This window comes from Pleurodeles waltl, chromosome 10, assembly GCF_031143425.1.
Source record: "Pleurodeles waltl isolate 20211129_DDA chromosome 10, aPleWal1.hap1.20221129, whole genome shotgun sequence".
In the NCBI taxonomy this organism is placed as follows: Eukaryota; Metazoa; Chordata; class Amphibia; order Caudata; family Salamandridae; genus Pleurodeles; species Pleurodeles waltl.
Window position 1 is genome coordinate 227,597,485 of NC_090449.1, and position 23,636 is coordinate 227,621,120.

Below are 23,636 nucleotides of genomic sequence, written 5' to 3' on the forward strand. Positions count from 1 at the left end.
TGTGGCCCAAAGAACAGCCCACGGCAGGACCGTTCACCTGAAATACAGACCGCCGATCCGACCACGGCCCACGAGTGAGACGCCGCAGAAACCCTCGGTGTCACACCATAGACGACAATATAGTGGCCCTGGTGCTGACAGATGCAAGCTCAAAGATGCTCAAGGATGCTCCTGATGATGTATGGTCATTGAGGGTGAAGTCCAGTCAAGTCCTCGGTCCACAGCTGAGTGGGGTGACTCTGTCCACAGATCGCAAGCTCCCAGGAAGTCCTCTTTGTAGGGTTCCAAGGGCTGCTGATTCAGACCTTGCTCTTTTGAAACACAGTGGTCACAGTACAAATCTTTGGTTTAGGCTGGTGTCCCTTTTGGGCGACGAACCTGGTCACAACCAACACTCATGGGTCCAGCAGTCACAAATGCACCTTATGGCTATCTCCGAATTGTCCTTTGGTTTGCCCGGCATCTGGTAGAAGAAAAACTCCTGAGTGGCTAACAGAGGTGCGTCTTGGGCTCATCCAGCTTTCATGTCCGGAGTACCATTCTGGGCCATTCTGGGGGGGGGTCAGCCAACTGACCCTTAATGTCACAGCTTCAGACTGGGGCCGGGAGCCAGCTTTTCCCCAAGCTAGGCATGCAGAACAGTATCCAAACTCTGCTGGTCCAAAGTGCAGCAGGTGCATTCACTCTGCCATCGCTACCTCTCTTTGTGTGCTTCTAATGGGTCCAAAGGGGCCTTCTTCTCACCCTTCTTCCAAGTCCTGTAAGTATTGAGGTTCAACGTGCCAGGGGTGCCATATTTATCCCAGGGAATTGCCCTGAGGGGGCCATGTGGTCACTAGCCAATGGACACTGGTTCTCCTCATACCTAATGCTGAAGTTCCTGTGATGTGCAGCATCTGACTATCCCAGAATGCTGCATTCTTGCCCTTTTCAAGATGACACAACCCTTCTTTGGCGATGAGGAGAAAGGTAGCCCACCCTAGAGGTGTGGCTACCTGTGGCCAACACGCTGATGGTAAAATGGGTTTTGGGGTGACTTTCCTCTCTCTGGCCTTGTCCCCAAGCTGTCTACAGGAACAAAAGACATCCTGCCCAAGAGTGTTGGGCCTGGCGGCCCAGTAAAGGCAGCTTCCCCTTGGAAGCATGCTTCTGTGGTAACACCCCTAGTGTCTATCTGAGCAGAGGAGGTGACACCTATTTAGAGCAGGAGTTAAATTTTGCATGATTTTTTAAACTTTTAATCACTTTCCGATTGTTTTTAGGTGTTTTACTATGTTTTACTTTGTTCCAAAATTCAAACGAATCAGTGAAGAGGTACTACATTGAAGGGAAGGGGGGAATTGTAACTGCACCCTATAGCCTCTCAGCACCCTCAGACCATAGACATGCCAAGGAGGTTGGCACACTAAGGCCTGCATTTCTACTTTTTTAGCGCCGCACTCGCGTCATTTTTTGACGCAAAAACAACCCCATGGCATCAGGGATTTACTGATCGAGGCTGCCTGCAGTTAACACACAGAGTAGTAGGCCTAACTCATGATACAAGACATCTGTTAGACCCGGTGTTCAGTAATGGTCCAAACTTTAAAATGGGAAACCATGCTCTATGACTTGGACTGACCACGCTATGATCCCTTTCACTTTAGAGGGTCATTCCACATGACCAGACAATAGGAATGCACCCTACCAAGGCTTGAGATAGTCAAAACTGGGTAATTCAATCTTTATGTCCTCTCTGGCCCAAAAAAATGACCCGTTGGTTGCAAACGGTATGGTAGAAAAATGGATCGGGAACTGTTTAGATTATATTATCCCTACTACCACCATAAAATAGGAAATAAAGAAAAATCAGCACCTTTGTTTTATGCCAATTTGGCCCCCTTGAAAAAAGGGTGCAAAAAGTTAGAGGAAATCGAGAAGAGTTTATGAAGAAAAACGAAAACTCACCTATCGTCTAGCCATTAGGCAATACCATCAAGCTATCAAAAAGACAACGCTTTTGCATTGTGAAATCCGTTACCACCTCCAAAGCAGAAAACTTGCTGCCCACTCCCACAGAAACTTCCTGCAACAAATTGGCAGCCTACTTTCAAGATAAAGAGGGCCATTCTGACTTTCCCGCTGGGCCGGCGGGCGCCCGCCAAGGGAGCGCCCGCCGGCCCAGCGGGAAAGGCCCTGCAACACAGAGGCCGGCTCCGAATGGAGCCGACAGTGTTGCAGGAGTGCGACGGGTGCAGTTGCACCTGTCGCGATTTTCACTGTCTGCAATGCAGACAGTGAAAATCTCCCTGGGGCCCTGTTAGGGGGCCCCTGCACTGCCCATGCCAGTGGCATGGGCAGTGCAGGGGCCCCCAGGGGCCCCACGACACCCTTTCCCGCCATCCTGTTCCTGGCGGTAAAAACCGCCAGGAACAGGATGGCGGGAAGGGGGTCGGAATCTCAAGCAGCGCCGCCATGGAGGTTCTGCCCAAGCAGGGGAAATCCTGCGGGAAACCGCCGGATTCCCTTTTCTGACCGCGGCTTTAACGCCGCGGTCAGAATAGGCAATGAAGCACCGCCAGCCTGTTGGCGGTGCTTCCGTTGCCCCCGGGTCTGGCGGTCTTGTACCGCCAGGGTCGGAATGAGGCCCAAAGTTTCCTGGATTCAGAACAACTTAAAAAAGACAAAGGAAACTTTACCCAGTTTACCAGAAACATGCACTATGCACAGGGACATGATACGTTTCTCTAACACCCCCCCTGAATACAATTGAGGCATTCCCAGCTTTATTTGAAGTCAAATTAGGATCTCCTTTGGACCCGGCCCCAACCCATAATTCTTTGCCAAGGAGCACTTGAAATCTCCCCTACACTTTTGGATCGTCTTAATTTGTGTATCACCACTGGGGTGGTCCAAGAAGCTTGGAAACATGCTGTAGTCAAACCTTTGTTAAAGAAAGCCAATCTTGACCCGGATGCCCCAGTAACTATAGACCTATCTCCCTGCTGCCAATCTTGGGGAAAGTACTAGAAAAGCATGCGAACCAAAGTCTGTCTCTTTTCTCCAAAGAAAACACCCTCCTTACCCCTAACCAGATGGTTTTCAGTCCAAAACGCAGTACGGAATCAGCATTATTAGCCATAACGGATGTGTTAAAGATATTGCTGGACACAGGAGGCTCAGAGGCCATTATCCTCCTCGACCTGAGCGGAGCGTTTGACCTGGTCAACCATGAGACCCTAGTTCTCAGGAGGAGTGAGCTTGGAATAAAAGACAGTGCCTTAAGATGGCTCTCCTCATTTTTAAAAGACAGGTCTTTTAAAATTTGGAAACCCCCCCCTGTTTCTCAGAGGCAGTCCCCTTGAAGTGTGGGCTGCCGCAGGGCTCTGCACTTAGCCCCACACTTTTCCATATCTATGTGCTGCCTCTAGCTGACTTTGTCATGGAATTTGGGTTGTTGTTTCATACGTTAATGACACCTAACTGGTCATGTCTCTTGCCTTTGAGATGGTGCACAACATGACCTAGCTCCTTGCCTAGAGAAGGTGGCTTGGAGGATGGCTAACTGCTCACTGAAACTAAATGGAGACAAAGCTGAATTGATGCTTTTGGGGAATAAACCAATGCCACAAGCATCACTCAGTTGGTCAGAGTGCTTGGGAACTCCATCAACTCCTTGGTCTTCAATAAAAAGCTTGAGCATGTGATTGGACAGCCCCTTATCCAGGAAGGCCCAAGCTAAGAACCCTGCTTTGCACTGTTGCGAACCATACACAAAATCCTTCACTTGCAACCTATGCAATCCAGGACAATAGTGGTTCAGGCACTTGTTCTCTCACACCTGGACTATGGGAATTCCCTGTATATGAGCTATCATTAAGAGACTCTAAGTTGTCCAAAATGCAGCAACTAGAACCATTTTCTAAATACCAAAATACAGTAAAAAACGTCATGCAGTGGCTCCCAGTGGAGGAAACAATAACATTTAAGACATTGTGCCTCACACACAAGAGAATTACCCAGAAGGGACCTGCCTTGAATAAGTTCCTTCTGTCTCCCTACTACCCTCTAGGATTTTAAGGTCCTCCAATGCCACATTTTTGAGGATCCCGGATATCTAAGGAACCAGATGAGGGGAAGATCCCTCTCATATCTGACCCCTAAATTTTGGAAGTCAATGTCGACTCAGTTAAGAAATGAGCCTAATGAAAACACCTTCAAGAGACTACTCAAAACCTGGTTATATCCACACTAGTAGGCTTCTTGACCCCTGCATGAAGTGGTCCTTTGTTGCAGGCTCATACTCACTAAGCGTGGGAAGCCTTCAGGTAGCCATGAGCTGTACAAATCTGTAATACATAAATACATACATACACATTGCTGCTTTGGCACCGCCTTTTTTCCTGGGCCCGGGAGCTCTTCTCATGTCTCCCCAGGTGGTCAGAAAGATGCCTGTTTGTGCAGGATTTTGGGAGGCTACTGGATGAGCAGAGCAAAGTGCCAACTTTTTAAAAGATGCCCACCTTTAATAGTGACATTAAATTTGACCTGGGAATCAGGTTGCATTTAATGTAACAATTAATTTGATACCCCACATGACCCAGTTTGGTAGTCCCAGTCAAAGGTTAGCCGGACTGGGATGCCACTCGGTAACTCTGCATTAACCAATGGGGTTACCAACTTTACCCACAGCAAGACAACAATTTGGAAGTGTTGCTGTCAAGACATATTGTAAAACATATGTTCTACTTAACAAAATAACGCTCCCTGCCATAGGACACTGACCTTTTTGCCCAGTGTCTGTCGCTATCTCATGCGGGCCACTTCTGCTGCTGGTTCTGCTGCTGTCTCCTCACAGAGCCTGTAGGCTCTGTGTTTGAGGCTCACCTCCACCCGCAGGCACCCGCCTACACCTCATCCCTAGAGGCCTACTGGCCATCTGTGTCTGTCTGTTTTCTGTCTTTCCTCTTTCTCCTCTTTTGTTTGTCTTTACTCCTGTTTTACCTCTGTCTCTCTTTAATCTTTCGATCACTCTGTTTTGCTTGCAGCGCTTCCCTTCCTGCCGCTGCTGCCCCCGCCCTTGTAGCACTTCCTGCGTCCCACCCTTCTGCCTCTGGCCTCCCAGCTGCCAAGTCCCCCCTCCCTCCACTTCTTAAGGGTGGCTGTGCCGATGGCTTGCAAAGGCGTGCCAAAGCCAATCCTGTCTTCAGGGATGGGATGGAAGCAGTCGACACCTGGATGAGGGGGAGCTGCCTTAAGCTGAACTCCGACAAAACCAAGATCCTCATCATAGGACTTTCCTCCTCAGCCTGGGATGACTCCTGGTGGCCCTCAACACTGTGCCTGCCCCCCACACACACAGACCATGCATGTAACCTCGGCCTCATCCTTGACTCAATGCTCACCAGGACCAGACAGGTCAACTCCGTCGCCTCCACCTGTTTCCTCACCCCCAACTTGTATGAAAGATTTTCAGATGGATACCAACCGACTTCCGAAAAACCGTGACACATGCACTAATCACGAGCAGACTTGACTGCGGCAACGTCCTCTATGCTGGAACCGCTAAGAAGAACCTGAGCAAGCTGCAACAAATTCAGAACGTCGCTGCCAGGGTCGTCCTAAACATTCCACATCAAAATCACATCACAAAACACCTGAAAAACCTCCACTGTCCCACCGTCCAGAAGAGGATCAGTTTCAAACTTCTCATGCATGCCTACAGAGTCCTCCAAGACAGCGGACACAGCTCCCTCAACCACTGAATCACCTGGTAGTCCAACTCTAGACTTCTCTGTTCATCTCAACAATCACTAGCCAATGTACCCCGCATAAAGAAGTCCTAGGCTGGAGGAAGATCTTTCACATACCTGGCAGCAAAACTGTGAAACACTTTACCTCTTCATCTCAGACAGTCGCTATTGCTGCCTCAGTTTAAGATGGACCTCAAGACCTGGCTCTTCAACTGATCTCTGAGGACACACCCCTCAGTGCCTTGAGACCCTACGGGTGAGTAGTGCGCTTTAAAACATATGATTGATTTTTGGATTGATAAGCCTTTCTTAGGGGAGACTTACATATAGGCCATCATTGCGAATTTGGCAGTCTTTTCCTAAGGCCACTGAAGCCACGGGCACCAGAAGATCACCAGTGCTGGCGGTCTTCTGAGCGCCGTATTATGATTACTTAAGGATTTCCGGCACAATTTTGCTGGAAATCCATCAGCAGTCGTGCTAGCAGTCAACGGCGCAGAGACGCTTCCACCGCCACGCCAAAAAGACTCCGCCTTGTGGTGTCCTGATGGTGGGGCGCTGCCAGCGGTGGAAGAGCTGGGTCCCATTCTCTGGCGGATGACCTCTTCGTCGGACAAGGTAAGTCGATCGTCTGACAGGAGAGGGGGTACGGGAGGGTGTTGTGTGTGCATGTTTGAGTGGGTGTATGTTTGTGTGTGTGAATGTAAGTGTGTGTGCATGTGTATATGCATGTGTGAATCCATGTGTGAATGCGTGGTGTGATTGTTGAAGTGAGTGCGTGTTGGTATGTTTGTGTGAATGCGTGTCTTTTGGTGCAAGTGAATGAGTGTATGTATATGTGTTGGTGAATGCGTGTATGTAAGTGATGGTGAATGTGTGTATTCGGGGTGTGTGTGGGTGTCTGTGTATGCAGGGAGGGTGGTGCTGGTATGGAAGGAGAGGTTGGAGGTCATGGAATCGAAGGGAGTGTTGGGGGAGTCGTCTGCCGTTGGCAGGAAAAGAATCTCCTGTCGCCGGGAGCCTTTCCGACAGGGTTTTCGTGAAGGTGCTACCACTGCGGAAACCCTGGAGGAAAGCTGACTCATAATACCACCGGTGGTCTTCAAAGGACACCGGACTGGGGGTGCTGTCCTCCGGGCCGGCTGTCCGACCACCCTGGTGGTACCAGCAGAGATGTGGCAGTTTGGCAGAGGCCAAACAGCAACACTCGTAATGTGGCGGTCTTCACTGTTGGCCCATCGTCGGTGAGACTGTCACCGTGGCCCTGGTGGTCTTCGGACTGGCTTTCCTCCAGATGAAAGGTGAGGAGTAACTTAGCCCTTATCCTGGTGGTTCTGATCACCTAAGTGAAAGAACCTGGAAAGACCGTCTGTATTGGCATGGTATGTCCCAGATCTCTGTTCCATTGCAAAGTCCATAACCTGTAGGTAGATGGACCACCTCAAAAGTTTGGGATTCTCTCCTTTCATCTGCATAAGCCATCTGAGAGGTCTGTGGTCAGTTTGAACTTTGAGGTGAGTACGAAACAAGTAGGACCTTAGATTTTTCAGGGACCAAACCACAGCGAGGGCTTTCCTCTCAATGGCACTCCAACGCTGCTCTCTGAGGAAGAGTCACCTGCTAATAAAGCCAACTGGTTGATCTTGACCCTGGTCATTCAGCTGTAACAGAACTGCCCCAATTCAATGTCCTGAAGCATCAGTATGGTGCACTGAGCACAGAGCTTCCTTCAAGGTGCCAAAAGCCTTTTCACTGGGGTCAGTCCAAATTACTTTCTTGGCAGTTTCTAAGAGGTTAATTATGTCAAAGGTGCAACTAAGGTATCATAACCTTTCACAAACCTCCCATAGTACCCAGTCAGACCTAGAAAGGCTCGGACTTGAGTCTGTGCCTTTGGAGCTTCCCAGGCCAGAAGTATCTGAAGAGGTTGTATATGGCCTCCATCTACTTGTGGTCCAAGTACACTACAGACCCTTGCCCTATCTAGCACTTGCTTGCCTCGTTAGTCAGCCCCACCTGTTGAAGGACTTCAAGTACTTCCTTAAGGTGGACCAGGTGATACTCCCAGGTGGAACTGAGTACAGCAATGCCACCAAAATATGCTGCACTGAAACTTTCCAAACCCGAAGTTCACCAAACTCTGGAACGTGGTAGGTGCATTTTTAAACCCAAAGGGCATCACTCTGAACTGAAAGTGGCCTGCTGGGGTTGAAAGGGTAGACCTCTTCTTGGCTCCTGGTGTGAGAGCTATCTGCCAGTAACCTGAAGTTAGGTCAAAGATATTTTGCAGCCCCCACCATGTCTGTGAGCTCATCAGCTCTGGGGGTGGGGTGAACATCAGTCTTTTTGAATGCATTCAGTCCTCTATACTCCGTGCAAAATCATATCTCAGGTTCCCCTCTTTTGGGATTAGCCTTGGCAACCAAAACCACTCGGCTGGCCCATTGACTATTAGAGGGCTCAATCACCCCTAACTCCAGCATTTTAGCAACCTCTGCTTTTATGCTATCCTTGACCTGATCTGACAGTCTGTAAATTTGACTCTTGACAGGTAAACTGTCACCTTTGTCCACATCATGGGTACCCTATCTTGTCAGACCTGGGTTCAAGGAAAGCAATCCAGCAAACTGTCTGAGTAAGCTAAGAGAGTCTGTCTGTTGCTGATCTGTCAAAGTGGGGGAGAATGTTACTCCTTCCACTGAGCAATGGTTGACACTAGAAGACAGCAGGTATGGGACAGGGTCACTTTCCTCCCCTTCCACACCATGAGCATGGTCATATCTGCTTTGTCATGATGTAACTTGAGCCTGTTCACATGTATCGCCCTAGGAGGGTACCTTTGGTTACCCAAATCCACCAAGTATGTGACATCCCCCTTCTTTTCCAATCTACAGTAAGGCTTAGCCCATTTGTCTTGGAGTTCCCTGGGTGCCACAGGCTCCAACACCCAGACCAATTGCACAGGTTAGTACTCAACCATAGAAGCCTTTTGGTCTTACCAGTGCTTGACAAGCTCCGGGCTGGCCTCCAAATTTGTGTTTGCCTTTTTCATGTACTCTGCATTCATTCTGGAGTGAAGACCTAGCATGTAGTCTAGAGTGTTATTTTTGGGCTCCTTGAGAGGTCTCTCTCAACCTTCTCTCACCAAACCTAAAGGACCCTGGCAGGGTGTCTAAAGTGAAGTTCAAAAGGCTAAAATCTACTCCCTTCTGAGGAATATCCAGGAAGAGAAACAGCAGGCCTGGCAGAAGAATATCCTATCTCCTCAGGCCGTTTAGGGTCTTGTTAAACCTTTCAATAAAACCATTTACTTGTGGTATGGTGGGGTGTACTTGTAAGTCACCCCTTACTCATCCCACATCACCTGCATATAGGCAGACATGAAGGTTGTCCTTCTATCTGAGATTACCTCCTTGAGAAACCCACTCTAGTAAAGATACAATGGAGGGCTCTAGCTACTGCATGGGCAGTGGCTGTCCTAAGGGGTATGGCTTCTGGATATGTAGTGGCATAGTCTACTACCACTCAAATACACCTTTGCCCTGAGGAGGTAGGTGGGTCCAGGGGACCAACAATGTCAATTCCCACCCTTTCAAATGGGATCTCCACCACTGGAAGTGGTATCTGTGGACCTTTGCTTTGCTACCAGCCTTGCCAGGTCACACAGGAGCGCCAGAACTCCTCTGTTTTTTCTGACATCTGGGGCCAATAGAAGTGATTGACAGACTTGTCTCAGGTTTTGGTCTGCCCCAGATGTCCAGCCAAGGAGATGTCATGGTCCAGGTTAAGGAGAAACTCTCTGTACTGTTGGGGGACCACCACTCTCCTGGTTGCCCCCAGTTTTGTGTCCCTTGCCTTGTCGTGCAGTTCCTATTAAGGTAATAAAACTGCATGTTTAGTGCAGACTGAGTCAACTCTACACCGTTTGGAAGCTGTCCGCCTTAGTCTCGGCTAGCCCGCAGTGCCTCATTCAAACATGGAAAGGAGTAGGTGATTTGTGGCAACCTAAACCTGACACTCTGACTCCTCAGGGAACACATGGAAGCAGACCATGCCCCTTTCGCTCACTTACTCAATGACTCACACATGCTAAAGCAGAACACGAGATGCAGACTGGATTTCAATACATTTATTGAACCATTTGCATCCTAGTATGAAATGCATGAGCTACTATATTAATGCATGTGAAACATATGGCCTGATTATGATTTTGGCGGATGGAGTTACTCTGCCACAAACAAAATGGATATCCCATCCGCTGTATTATGATCCCATTGTATCCTATGGAGATCATAATACAGAGGATAGAATATCTGTCATGTTTGTGATGGATTATTCTATCTCAGAAGATCATAATCAGGCCCATAGCATGGTAATCATCAGTACAACCAATATAAAGGAAATAAACAACCCAAGCATTCTGTATGATTCTAGTGAGTATAGAGATTCCTTCTGCGATGGTAACTCTTCTGCCTGTCCCGATCTAAGGGAGTAACCCTGACCCCATACGTGATAGCAAGGTTCTACCTGTTGTCTGCATGGCAATCCTTTTGGGGAAGTGAAGAGTCAGCGTCAGGATCAGCCAATATGTCAGTGGAATGATGTGCATCCAAGAACGGGCCATGAATGTAATGCCCTCTGCCCCACTTAGGCCTACATGTTGTTTATATAATAACCCATATAGGGTTCTAACAATAGGCCTGATGTACTGATGTGTCTAGTAAGTGGGGACTGACTCCTAAGCTCCGGGAGTGGACAGCCTTGAATGGGGCACAAAGTTCACTGTGTACAAATGGCCGATAAATTGTGCAGCGCAAACAATTATGTATTTTTCTTGGAAAGAAGCAGCTGATTAAAATACAAAATCAACGAGGTAAAAGCTGGTTGGGCTAAAAAATATGCAATTAATAAAATGCATATGAATGTAAAAGGCACATATTACTGACTTAAAGCTAATATAACGGTGCTGAACCTAGGTGCTAAAGATGGCCTACAACAGCCTCACTGTGTAGGATTCCCTCCGCCCAGTATACCTTATGAGTACCACTGACATCTTCTTCTTTCTCTCTGACAGCTGTCTCAGGCCCTCAAGAGTGGGACAAGTCTTCTGTCCCAGGCTCAAATCCTCTCTGGAGGGACAACTTTCTCCTTGAAGTTCTCCAAGCCACACAAATATCTCAAGGCAGCACCCTCCTCATCCGATACCAGGCCCTCCTCTGAGGTTTGGGCTCCTCCTTGTTCTGAGGACATTTTGCAGAAGCCTTCCTAAGTCTCCTGCCCTTTCTCTTGACACTAGGAACTGGGCCCACTGTCTCAGGATCCACAGTCCCTGTACCTTCCGTCAAGGCTCTTTGTGCTCTAGTGGAGACACAAACCCACTCACGGAGAGCCAACATTGCTGCATCCATGCTTCTCTCCACCTCTGCCCAGGCAGAAGTTTCAAAGTCATTGCCTAGTAGACACTCCACTCAGATGGCAGGGGACACATCTACTTTTTTAGGACCAGTAACCCATCCCCACTCAAAGTCTAGCACAACTATGGGATGTGACTCTGTAACATTGTCAGGGTAGACTATTGCATGCTCCTCATCTGGTAAGATCTGGCTTAGAAAAACCAGCTTGGCCAGCATCATGGTTATGCTGAAACCTGTATCCCTCAACGCCTGAACTTCCTCCCTTTTTGTATTTAGCACCTGAGGACTTCTTGTATATCCTAGAGCGCACCCATACATCAGATAGAATCTACCAGATTCTGGTCTACCTTCTCTGTGGAACAGTTTGTTAGGATGTGTTCTTTAACCACTAAATTGTACAAGTCCTCATAGGTATCAGTCTTGTTACTGTTAATTCATCCATCCAGTGACTTCACAGAGGCATCTACATAATCAACCCATGATTTGGTTGCTCCCTTTTGTGCGCTCCTAAATTTTGCCTATACTCTTCACAGGTTACACCAAACAGCACAATGAGTGCACCTTTCATGTGAATTAAAGATTCTGCCCCTTTATCTTTAGTGTTAGCAATCTATCGCTCCCTACACATGAGTTCCCACAGAAAGGACCCCCAATGTTATGCACCCACCCGTCTCATTCTAAGAGCTGTCTCATAGGATGCCAGCCATTTGTCTATTTCGCCCCCTCAGTATTATTGGAAACAATCCCTTTTGGCAACCATGGATCATAGAGACACTCAGCAGTTACCTCTGTGACTCTGTTGCTGCCACTAAACTCCTGGGGTCTCATCCCCAGCTTGATACGTCTCTCTTTCAGGGCCAATCTCTTCTCCTCTAGGGCCAACTTCTTCTCCTGTAGCTCTAAGAGGCTGAGCAGCGCCTCTAGGTCCTTAGGCCTTCTGACTGAAGAGAAGCTCATTTCACTCCTAGGAAGAGAATCATTCCATGAATGAATTGGGGGCACCACATTCTCCTTGTTCCCCTCTCTGAAGGGATACACATTATCCTCCTCATCTCCACTCTCAGGGGTAATCTCATCCCCTAATAAAACCTGAGCTATTCTTGCCCCTTCCCATGCTTTGAGGGCTTTTTGCATGTCATCCCTCTGTGCTGAGATTCCTGGAAGAATTTTCCTTTCGTTGCACAGTGCCCACAACTCATTAGTTTTCAAAGTAGGCAGGGTGGCCAACTCAATTCCTTTGTCCTCCATCCTTGAAAACATTTTCTAGTAGCAAGAAACGTTTGGCAACTCCTTGGACTTTTTCTTCTTGGAAGCAGGTGCCTTTAAAATGACAGAGGATGGCTACATTTTCACTTCTCGACTTGGCAAAAATTCCTTATATCAGTTACGAACCTATTAGTTATTAATGAATGAATGAGGGTATTTTTAGAGTGCACGTCTACTCAAGAGTATCCCGGGGCTAGACAAGGCAAATCAGGAAAGTGGAAGCATTAATCGCTAAATAGATGAGTTTTTAATAATTTCCTGAAAGCAGTCTCATTTGTGGTGTTTGTAAGTTGGAAAGGGAGCTGATTCCAGAAAGAGACTAGCAGAAAGGTGAAAGAGGAGCTGGGAAGAAAGAGGTGAAAGAGGAGTTTTCGGTATAGCTAAACGCAAGTTCTAGATCCCCTGGTAAGCCCAAATGTGAGGATTTGGGTGCACTAAATGATATGGCTCTGTAGCCTTATTGTGCAGTACACCCCGAATACCACCTTTGGTCCAGTTAGGTGCATTTCCTTAAACTTGACTTTGGGTAGGTGTGTCTGCAAGCAGTAGGACTTAACAAAGGAACAATGTGTAAAGTATTTAACAACACCAAACAACACACAACAAGACACTCATTTATAAAAATAGATCTCATCTTTCAGAATTTTTAGAGACCTTAATCTTTGAAATTCACCGGAGGGTTCAGGAGATGCAGTTTTTAGAAGCAATAAATAACTTTTCAGTCAACTACAATGAAGCACTGGCCAACAGAAAGTTTGGAAACTTTTGAAAAGTTTGCAAAAGTTAGGGGCATTTTTATACTCCATTTGTGCCAAATTTGCCAAATTTGCGTCATTTTATTTACACAAATTCCAGGCAAAACTAACTCCATATTTATATTTTGACATTAGACGCATCTAACGTCAAAACTATTGGAGTTTGCACCATTTTTTAGATGCATCAACCTACCTTTCGTCAATGAGATGCAAGGTAGGCGTTCCAATCTAAAAAATGTTGCTAACCCCATAGCCCCATATTTATCCCCCGTGCTAAAATAACGCATAGGTGGGAGGAGGGGCTAAATAATGGTGCAAAGCTTGTTTTTAACCATTTTTTTACGTCTGGGTCAGACCAGGGGTTAGGGGGCCTGTGGACCCATTCCCCTGGGTAAACACCATGGAATGGGTCCACAGGTGCCCGCCTCAAGCCCCAGGAACACCCCCATCCACACCAGAGGGACACCGGAAGTAAGGTAAGTATAGGTAAGTATCTTTTTTTTAAAATTAAAGTGCCATTGGGGGCCCAACATGGGGCTCCCTGCATGGCACAGGGTGCAATGGCCATGCCCAGGGGGCACTGGTCCCCTGTGCTGGCCATTAGAGTGGTGGGCATGACTACTGCCTTTTCTAAGACAGGAGGCATGTGGTATGGATAGTATTGCAGCAGAAAATGATACAAGGCTGGTTAGAGGCATTTTCTTTGCCTTTCACAAGCCTAACTTCATTTTTTGGTGCAAAACTGCCTCCTCCCATACCGCCACCCCCCCCCAGCTAATGTCATAATTTTTTATTCTAGCCCACCCTTTGCATCGGCTTGCACAATTCCATAAATATGGTGCCCAGCTGGTGCTCAGGAATGGCGCAATCCGGTGCTAAACTTTTTGGTGCAAAACTGCATTAGTTCAGTTTTGTATAAAAAAGTATAAATATGCCCCTTAGTTCTACAGTTCCAGTCCGAGTGGGCAACTAAGTCTCACAAGACAGAGATCTAGGGGACCAGAAAGAAAACTTTGGACAGTACCTGGCCACCAGAGCATTTGTAGAGAAAGTTCCAAACTTTACAGGATGACCGCTATTGACAACAATGTAGTGGTACTGACGCTGGGGGATGGACGCTTAAAGATGCTCAAGAATGCTCCTGATGCTGTGAGGTTGATGAAGGTGAAGTCCAGTTGAGTCATCGGCCTACAGGTAATTGGGGGTGACTCTGTCCATAGATCTTGGGCTCCCCAGAAGTCCTCTATACCAGGCTCCAAAGGCAGCCGATACAAACCTTGCACTTTTGTAACATAGTGGTCATTGTACAAATCTTTGGTGGAGGCTGGTGTCCCTCTTGTGTGATGAATTCAGTCACAACCAACATTCACGGGTCCCGCAGACACAAGTGCACCTTTTAACTATCTTTGAATTGTCCTCTAGGGTGCCCGGCATCTGGTGGCGGCAAAACTTCTGCGGTGATTACCAGTGTTGTGTCTTGGGCTTTTTTAGCTCTGATGTCCCCAGTGCAATTCAAGGAGAGGGGAAGCCAGCTGGCCCTTGGAGTCTCTGCTTCAGACTGGGACTGGGAACTAACTTTTCCCAAAGTCAGATACGCAGAACAGGGTCTGAACCCTGTTAACCCAAAGTGCAGCAGGTGCAGTCACTCTGGCGTAATAGCCTCTCTTTGTACACTTCCAACGGGATGCAAAGTGGTCTCCTTCTCATCCTTCTTCCAAGTCCAGTGAGTACTGAGGGTCAACATGCTGGGTTGCCATATTTATTCCATGAAAGAGCCCTGAGGGACCACACATTCACAAGCCAATGGACTACTGGGTCTCCTCTTTACCTAGTGACAAAGTTCTTGTGATGTGTGGCATCTGGCTATCTCAGAATGCCACATTCTTGTCCCCTTCAAGATGGCATGACTCTTCCTTGATTGTGAGGAGCAAGATAGCCCATCCTGGAGGTGTTGTTACCTGAGGCCAACATGCCCACGATAAAATGAGTTTGGGGATGAGTTTCCTCTCTCTGATCCTGTGTCAAAGCTAGCTACAGGAACAAAAGGCATCCGGAGGTGACACCTCGCTACTGAGGCACAGCTTTTGTTCACATGTCTTCCCAGGCGTTCGGACATCTGTCTGTGTGTAAAGGCTTTTGTGAGGATACTAGACGTACAGAGCACAGAGTGGCAACCTTCTAAAAGTTGCTTACATTTAATAGTGACATTAATTTCGACCTAGGCATCATTTAATGCCACGATTAATTAAATACCTGACCTGACCCAGTTTGGTAGACCCAGTCAAAACTTAGCCAGATTGGAATGCCACCCGGCAACTCTGCATTAGCCAATGGGACTACCGACTTTACGAGCAGCAAGACAACAACTTGGAAGTGTTGCTGGTAAGGCATATCAAAAAACATATGTCCTAGTTAATAAAATAACACTCCCTGCTGTAGGAATCTATAGGCCTTCCTTAGGGGAGACTTACATATTGTGTTAAGAGATAGGGTGGCTTTGTCATTGGATTAAATTGCAAAGTCGAACTAGCAGTAAAAACACTGCCCTTTCAGGCTGCAGTGGCTGGCTGGCAGCCACCTTGTCACACAAAGCATAGCACAAACAGCTGCAGCCCTGAGTGGACACTCTGGCCCTCATTCTGAACACGGCGGTCAAAACCGCCGTGTTCATGCTGGCGGTCTTCCCAGTGACCGCCAGCTCCCCCGGAACCCTGCCGGCCGTATAATGTACATTCCTCTTTTCCGCCCGCCCGCCTGCCCAGAGGAATGCCTGGACGGGACATTGACGGCGGCTCCACATGCCGCCAATGCCTCGATGCGGCGGGTGCAGCTGCACCCATCGTGCAGATTACTGCCCGTAAATCGGGCAGTGACCTGCGCGATGGAGCACTGCACAGGGGCCCCTGCACTGCCCATGCCAAGTGCATGGGCAGTGCAGGAGCCCCCAGGGGTGCCCCGGTGCACCCCTTCCGCCAGTCCCCGCCAGGGAAAGGCTGGGGGATTTGGGATCATTATCCGAGGGGCAGCCCCCCTGCCCTGTTGGATAATGATGCCATCCACCACCAGGCTGCCTGACGGAGGCAGCCTTGCAGTGGGTGAGGGCCGCCTGTGGCGGCCCTCTATGGCTTCATTATGTGGCGGTGTGGGCTGCCATGCCGGCTGGCGGGATTTCCCGCCACCGCCAGCATGGCGGCCCATACCGCCATGTTCATAATGGGGGCCTCTGTCTTACATGCCCTTGGTACTCTGGGTGCCCTATATTAGGGACTTATAAGTAAGCCAGGCCTTGCCAATTGGGGTTATCCAATTCGACATGCAATTTGTGTGGGGTTAAAGCACTGGGCCTGAGGTCTGGTTAGCGGGACTCAGTGCACTCTCAGAGTCAAAACACCAGCAGTGTCAGTCCAAAAATGTAGGGGGATGATGCAAAAAGAGGTATTTCCTTACAATCTTATGTTCGTAGGAGGCAATTTTTGACATAGCTTCAAACCATTCGTCACCAGGGGAGGTAGTCTCATTTTCCAGGGACCTAGTATGCAGAATTTTGCCCAGCGCAGAGCCTACCATCATTTTTTGTGATTTGTGGTGTGTGGATGAAATGTGTGGGTCACTTGTAACCTAAGATTAGAGCATGAAGCATGACCACAGAAGTTTCATCATGTCCAATCATGGGCCAATTCTAGTGGTGAAGAATTCTGAAGATGCTGAACTTCAGCCTAGCTTCCCAGTGGATCCTTATCATGGTTGTCGAGTAATTCAGACCAGTCTTCCTCACTTCCTCATGATTTGTGCAAGAGGGGTTGCCATCTGGTACGGAGGTGGTTCAGAGTTGATTTGGAATACAGACCATCTACAAAGATGTAATCTATGGCAGTGAAAAAAAATTCAGGTAGTCAAATATGTGGATTTATGTAGCATATACAGACAATTAGGCAGTTTATTATTAAAACCTGTCCTCAACTATATATATTGTAGAAAGTGGTTAAGGTCAAGTTTAATTTCTGCACAGAGGTCTTGAAAACATTTAAAAGTATCCTCTGAGCTGATGTGTTCAGCAGCCTTCTGCAAGCTTGTTTAAAAGAGATGAGCAAACATTGTAATTCTCTCAGGGGAAGAACAACCTTGAAACAGGCTAGCCACCACCATTATTGGTGAATCATTAGACCAGTTTTTCATGCCTGTTAAGTATTTTATATTGTTTCCTAGCATGCTCAAACTGCTGTTTTCCTCTCATCTCAACAAAAACTTGCTGAAACATTGTATTGCCTAGTGATGTGCCCTGCATGCTTCACTTTCCTAGAAATCAGCTGAAATGTTTCTACAAGATCTATCGCCTTTAGAAACTAATCTTTTTATTTAAATACAAGGCCTAACGCTTTCTTAACCAATGTCAGTGTGAGCTTGTTCTCAATAAACAGGCATACTCACTGAGACGCTTACAATCACTGCAGCTGGAGCACGCACCTTAAAGGCCGGGTGCCCAAACATTCAGCTGTTTCTGACCATTAAGATGTGCAAGGTACTCAACTGTCGCTGCCTCACACGCGAGCCAGCTTGTGAGTAACCTTTACAATTAATATACAAAAAAGTCCAGCTCTGATGCCCAAAACATTCTAGGTTTAATAAACATATATTATGATACTTGTAACCATTTTAAATATGTTATTTATGTTAGGACCAAAATACCTCTATGAATGAATGAAGCTCAAAAAGATATCTAATTGTACACTTATCGAAAAGTGCCTAATAACACACAAATTGGGTAATAAAGAGCACATATTCTAATATTCATACCACAAAGCACAGCACATATCTCCAAATATACTTCTCTGCTCAGAAGCAGCAAAGAAAAGAGGAAGAAAACAGAGGACAGAGATTAACTATGGAGATGAAGGTTCTAATTGATTGTGATATGTTAGTTTGATGTTCTGGTATGAAAGCTTTTAAGTGCTTCTGCTCAGAAGGAGTGAATAAAGGAATATGCACAACGCTACTCTCATTGTCTTTAATAAAATCACAATTCTTCATTCAGTTAACCTTTAAGAATCATCATTGGTTGATAGGTCTGTGGTTCCGATTGGTTCCTAGAACAAGGGTTTCTATTGGACATAGGGCTTAGGGTTTAGCTATTGATTGGTTGCTAGGGCTAAGACTGTGATTGGTTGAAAGGGCTAGGTTTCCCATTGGTTCTAGGGCCTTCAGGTAGGTTTCTGATTGGTTAGGGCTAGGGTTCCCATTGGCCAAAGTTCACCTGACCTACGGCTATTTAATCCTAAGGCTCTGGGAGTCTCAGCCCTTCACGTTGAGGCTAAGGGTGAGCCTTTTTTGGGCCTTTTTGGGCAGTGTTGGGTCTAGAAATGTTGCCCTTTTTGCCATTCATCATCCACCACCTTAACTCTTCTAGATCCTCAAACATTATAACAGATTCTCAGAAAATACACTCCACTCATTTACTCCTCCTTAACTAACCTAGTTCCTCTAACATAACAGATTCTCAGCAAATTACTCTACTCATTTATTAGTCTACTCAATCCACACATCACCAACACAACACAAAGCCACATTATACTTAACTTTAATCCATCCTGACACGCTCTCCCTTCCTAGAAAACACCAGCTCTACCCTCTACTTACTCCTAACAGACCCCTTTCTGTCACCATCAAATCCATACTCAGCCCTACATCATATCACCCACCAACAGGCTTATCCTCTTTTTACCAAAAAACAACATCAAACAACCCTTACACTCCAATCCACCCCACATGTTACCTCTTCCAGCTATCAATCAAACTAACACAAACACTCATAACTCTTGTCCATCCCATTTCACATACCACATACACTCTTTCCAAACTACATCACCACCCACTTGTCCATCCAACTTCCACTCTCCAACAGGTACTTCAGATGAAAATCCTTCTCAGGAAACCATTACATCAATATCTCATCTCACTACTCCACAAAAAGAAAACATAACACACACCAGCACATCAAGTTGATAATACATTCTGTCACAAATTAGAAACATACACCGACTCCCACACTCCTGACTACACAAATAATACACATCCTAAAGCATCTTTACTCCCACATTTTCTCTGTTCGCCAACACCTAACACAAATACACCATTACAAAAACTCTCATTCACCGGCCTTAAAATATGACCCACATGCTCCACCACCCCTAATCCATACACTTTCCCCCCTAAACAAAAGCAAACAAAATAAAGACAATTCTACTCTTTACAACTTTGCATCTCAATGTCTATTACACAACAAGGCTACTCTACAAAAACAACACAGCTCACCAACTCACTCTCAACCACCATCTCCACCACCTACACATGCAGACCCATCAAAATGTCTTCTAAGCCTGCTACAAGTTAAACAAATACTGTTCATTTTTTACAAAACAAAGACACGCCACCACCAAAACACAATCTATAATCTACCTCCTAATAAATGCTCAATTACTCTCTAAAACAAGCACCACATCTGCAACATGCACACTGACACACAACCTGACTTACTTTTCATAACTGAATCATGGTTGGGAGATGACATGGCACCAGTATTGCATGAAGCCGTTCCTCCAGGCTATCAAATTAATACACAAAATGGTATTGACAAAAGAGAAAGTGAACTAATAGTTTAATCTGCTAACAATGAATCTTATGCTGGATGTCTGATAGCCACAATTCCCATGTATTTACATACTCCTCAAAGTACAGAACAAGAAGGGAGGATTTCCAGTGGGACGGCCCAAAATAGCAGGTATCTTGTCCCCGACTGGATGACTCTCAGAATATGTGAATATCTATCTTCAAGACTTTGTTCGTAACCTTCAATCTTATATTCAGGATGGCAAGAATACTTCGTACAAATTCTATAATATTCCATGGTCTGAGGACTTTATTTGTGACATTTGATGTGTCCAGTCTATTCACCTGCATTCACAAAAATTTGGACTCTTGGCAGTCATATTATTGAAATGATCGACAAACCACTTTTCAAGAATTAATTTTTACATGATGGACACTGATACCACCAATTACATGGTACAGTTATGAACTGAGGCTGTAACTGTTTTAATTCATGTGAGACCCAAGAACTTTGGAAGAAAATAAATCAAATTTTGAACTATTTATTTTGGACTGATTTCTTTGGGATGCATCTCTATATAAGTACATTTAAATTGATCTGCTTTGAAGTGGTAATGATCAGTAGCCGATATTGAATAGTTTGTGCACCACATTTATTACTGGAGAACAGGGTGAGAGGTGAGACAGTATTTATAGCTTTTTCTCCATGTTCATAATGGTGGTCTTTAACACAGTGAAGAGCTTTCTCTGCTTGTGTTGTTAGAATAGTATTGAGTTCATATTTTTTATTCATAAGTGATTGAAGAGTTGGAGTCAAGGAACTAGCACAGTAATTGTGGTTGAGTGTATCGAATTCTGATTCCAGGGCGAGTTTTCGTGAAGTGGCAGTTTTGCACACTTGTTTGTCATGTCTCATCAATAGCCCCCTAGGTAGGATTTCCCCACATCCCAAAGTTCTTGAGAGGAACTCAGAGAATTTTTTATCAGAGGTAAATAATCTTTGAAGTTAGTTGTTTCATTTCTTCTGGTAGCTTTGTGTCCATTCTCCACGTTTTGTTTTTGGGACATGTATTTAGAGATCAATATGAATAATGACCAGTGCATAATCTAAAATACATTGAAACATATCCAAGAGTCAGTGATTTAGGAAACATCTCTGTAGATGTGAGGAAGTAGTCAACTTTGGTCCTGGTCCCAATAAGAAAGAGAAGGGAGTGTGCTCGATATCTGTGGGATGTAGGAGCCTCCATGGTTCTGTTAGAAGTGATCAGTTATATGATCTCGTAGGATGACCCTATCATCAATGCTGCAGGAGTCTAGGAAGCCAGAGCGATGCAGAATTGGATCATTAAGAAAAATTCCAGTTCCTCCCATTTACTGTTTTCTCATACCCAGTTCCTGTTACTATTCTATAGTTTGGCAAAGAAGTCTGTTTTGTCCAAGTTAGAGAAGTAAATAGAATCCATTATTTTGGTGTAGCCTTGGTATGTGAACTTGTCGAAGACATATCAGTGTAGAGGATCACACCAGGTCTAATGTATCTTTATTGGTAGAGTTTTATGGAAGAGGATGGCAGCTCCATCTTTCTTATAAGGTAATGTTGATGATAATGATTCAACTAGAGGGATGTCTGGACCTGATGCTGCTATCGCTGTTCCAACCCAATCATGGTGGAGTTTCTCAGCTTCTCTTTGACATAGGAACAATTCCTGCTGCATGGCTACATCCAGGTTTTTCCAGCCTATAGACACAATTAGAGAGACCATTAACACTTAGGGGCAACAGTGAAAGCTCCCATGTGGGGCATATGGACGTTATTAGTGAAGTGTGTCAGCTGAGGTGTGGGATTGACCACTGCCCAAACAAATAGTGTTCCACCTACAGTAACGTACAGTTTATCTCAGGGGGCAAAAAACCCAGAGGGGGATACAATGCACTGTGTTACATTTGAAGAGTTGTTTTACGGTTCTGATGGTGTAAAAAACACATTAATATTGATTTTTGATCTGGTGTGATCTGTTTGCTTTGTCCTCATGTATGGAACAAGCCACATATATGGACCAAACTTGTGGCTACAAAAAAAGTAAAATGTGACCGATGAAAGTAAAAAAAAAAAAATTGTCAGAGTAATGGTCAGTGTACATTCTCATGTTGTAAAGTATGTTGAGTTCCTTACACATGGAAGCGAAACAAGTGTTGGCTGCCTTCTGATATACAAACAAGTTCACAATCAAGTTACATGAAAAGTCATGGACTAAAGTTGGAATAAATATAGTTGGAACTTCTGGCACTCAAGAGCCTACGGACTCGTATGTATTGGTCTTTGTCTTTGTGTGCTTCGGTATCACTATTTTCTGATTCAACGATTAAGAACTTTTGATTCTTTAATTTTCATGCACCCTAGGTTGACTACCATGTGAACACCAATATACACTGCAGCTTGCAAGTTGATACTATATTGTAATTTCGGGTTTTGCGACTACTAGAACATAGCTACCTATTTTGTATTACCAATTATAATTTTACTTACTTCCTTAAACAGACACCTTAAAATTCATCATCAAAAACTAAGCCCCATCACTGCAGTTTCAGTCATTTGGAAAACATCATCTCCCTGTTGATTACATCATAAAAATGCTGCGTTTTTTTAACCCCTACCCACAGCTTCTTCAATTTCGAAAATCATGCAGTTTAACATAATTTCATCAAAGCAACCCCTTTTTCACAGTGTCAAACCATAGTGAAATCGTGTTGTAGCATTTCCAATCACACCTTCAAAAAGACAGGAGCAACATCTGCGATTGGCATAGTGAGAAGCATGCAATAGTCCTCTGGACATTTGCCTCCTACCCTCAGTGCTGATAGCCCAAATTCACAAGGTGGCATACAGCTTCCATCTTGCAAATGGATGCCACCCCTTTCGAGTCAGTATCTAATAACAGATTTGTGACCACAATTGCAGGACCACAAGATTGGCCGTACAAATCGGAGAGAAGAGGGAGATGCTACTTTCACGTCGTCTCCGCTTTCCAAATCAAAAGTCGCCAAGTCAACATTGTATATCATAGCTTTAAGAAGTAACTTTTGCGCTTTGAGTCTTGGTGGTTGGTGGTCATAAGGTGTGTGATTTTGTGAAGGGCACACTTTGTGATTGCAAAACAGTTTCATTTATTGGGTCCAAAGCATGCCCTTGTCTCCAGTATCTGAAATAAGAGTTGCTAAAAGGTCAGGAAAACTTGCCAAATGTGCCTTTTCAATCTCAAGATATAATTTAATATTTCCTGATGACTCACAATCCATTCGTTGCCTCTGGACATGTTGATGCTGATTCATTCTGACCATTGGCTTCCATTAACAATATTTTTAGTATAGTCATTATCCATTTGAGGCTGTTCTTCAGTCACTTACATGCTGTACATGCTCTCCCTGGGGATTTAATGACCTCTCCTTTGGAACAGAAAATTCTACCGCACGGAGGGAAACCTACATTGAAACAAATGATCACACATGGACAGATATTTTAAGAATCCCGCATTGGATAAAATATATTTACAAGGAACACTGTCTCTAAGGTGCTGCCAGACAAAAATCTCTCTAGAGTTTCGGAGTTTTTGGTGTACAACAAAGGTGTTCACATTTTTCACTGCGAGTCATTGTATTCAATGTGAAACCGTATTTGCCAGTAACATTACACAACATTTCGAGCCAGATCACCAAACCTTCTTGGCTTGGGCTATAACATGTCCTTGGTGTTAAGTAAGCCAGTGTTAATGCAAACACCTTTGCCATTGTATTATGACAGGAGATTTGTGGCCGTAGTAATGTGTGACTAGAATATGTATGCATATGTCTATTGTTGCGTTTTG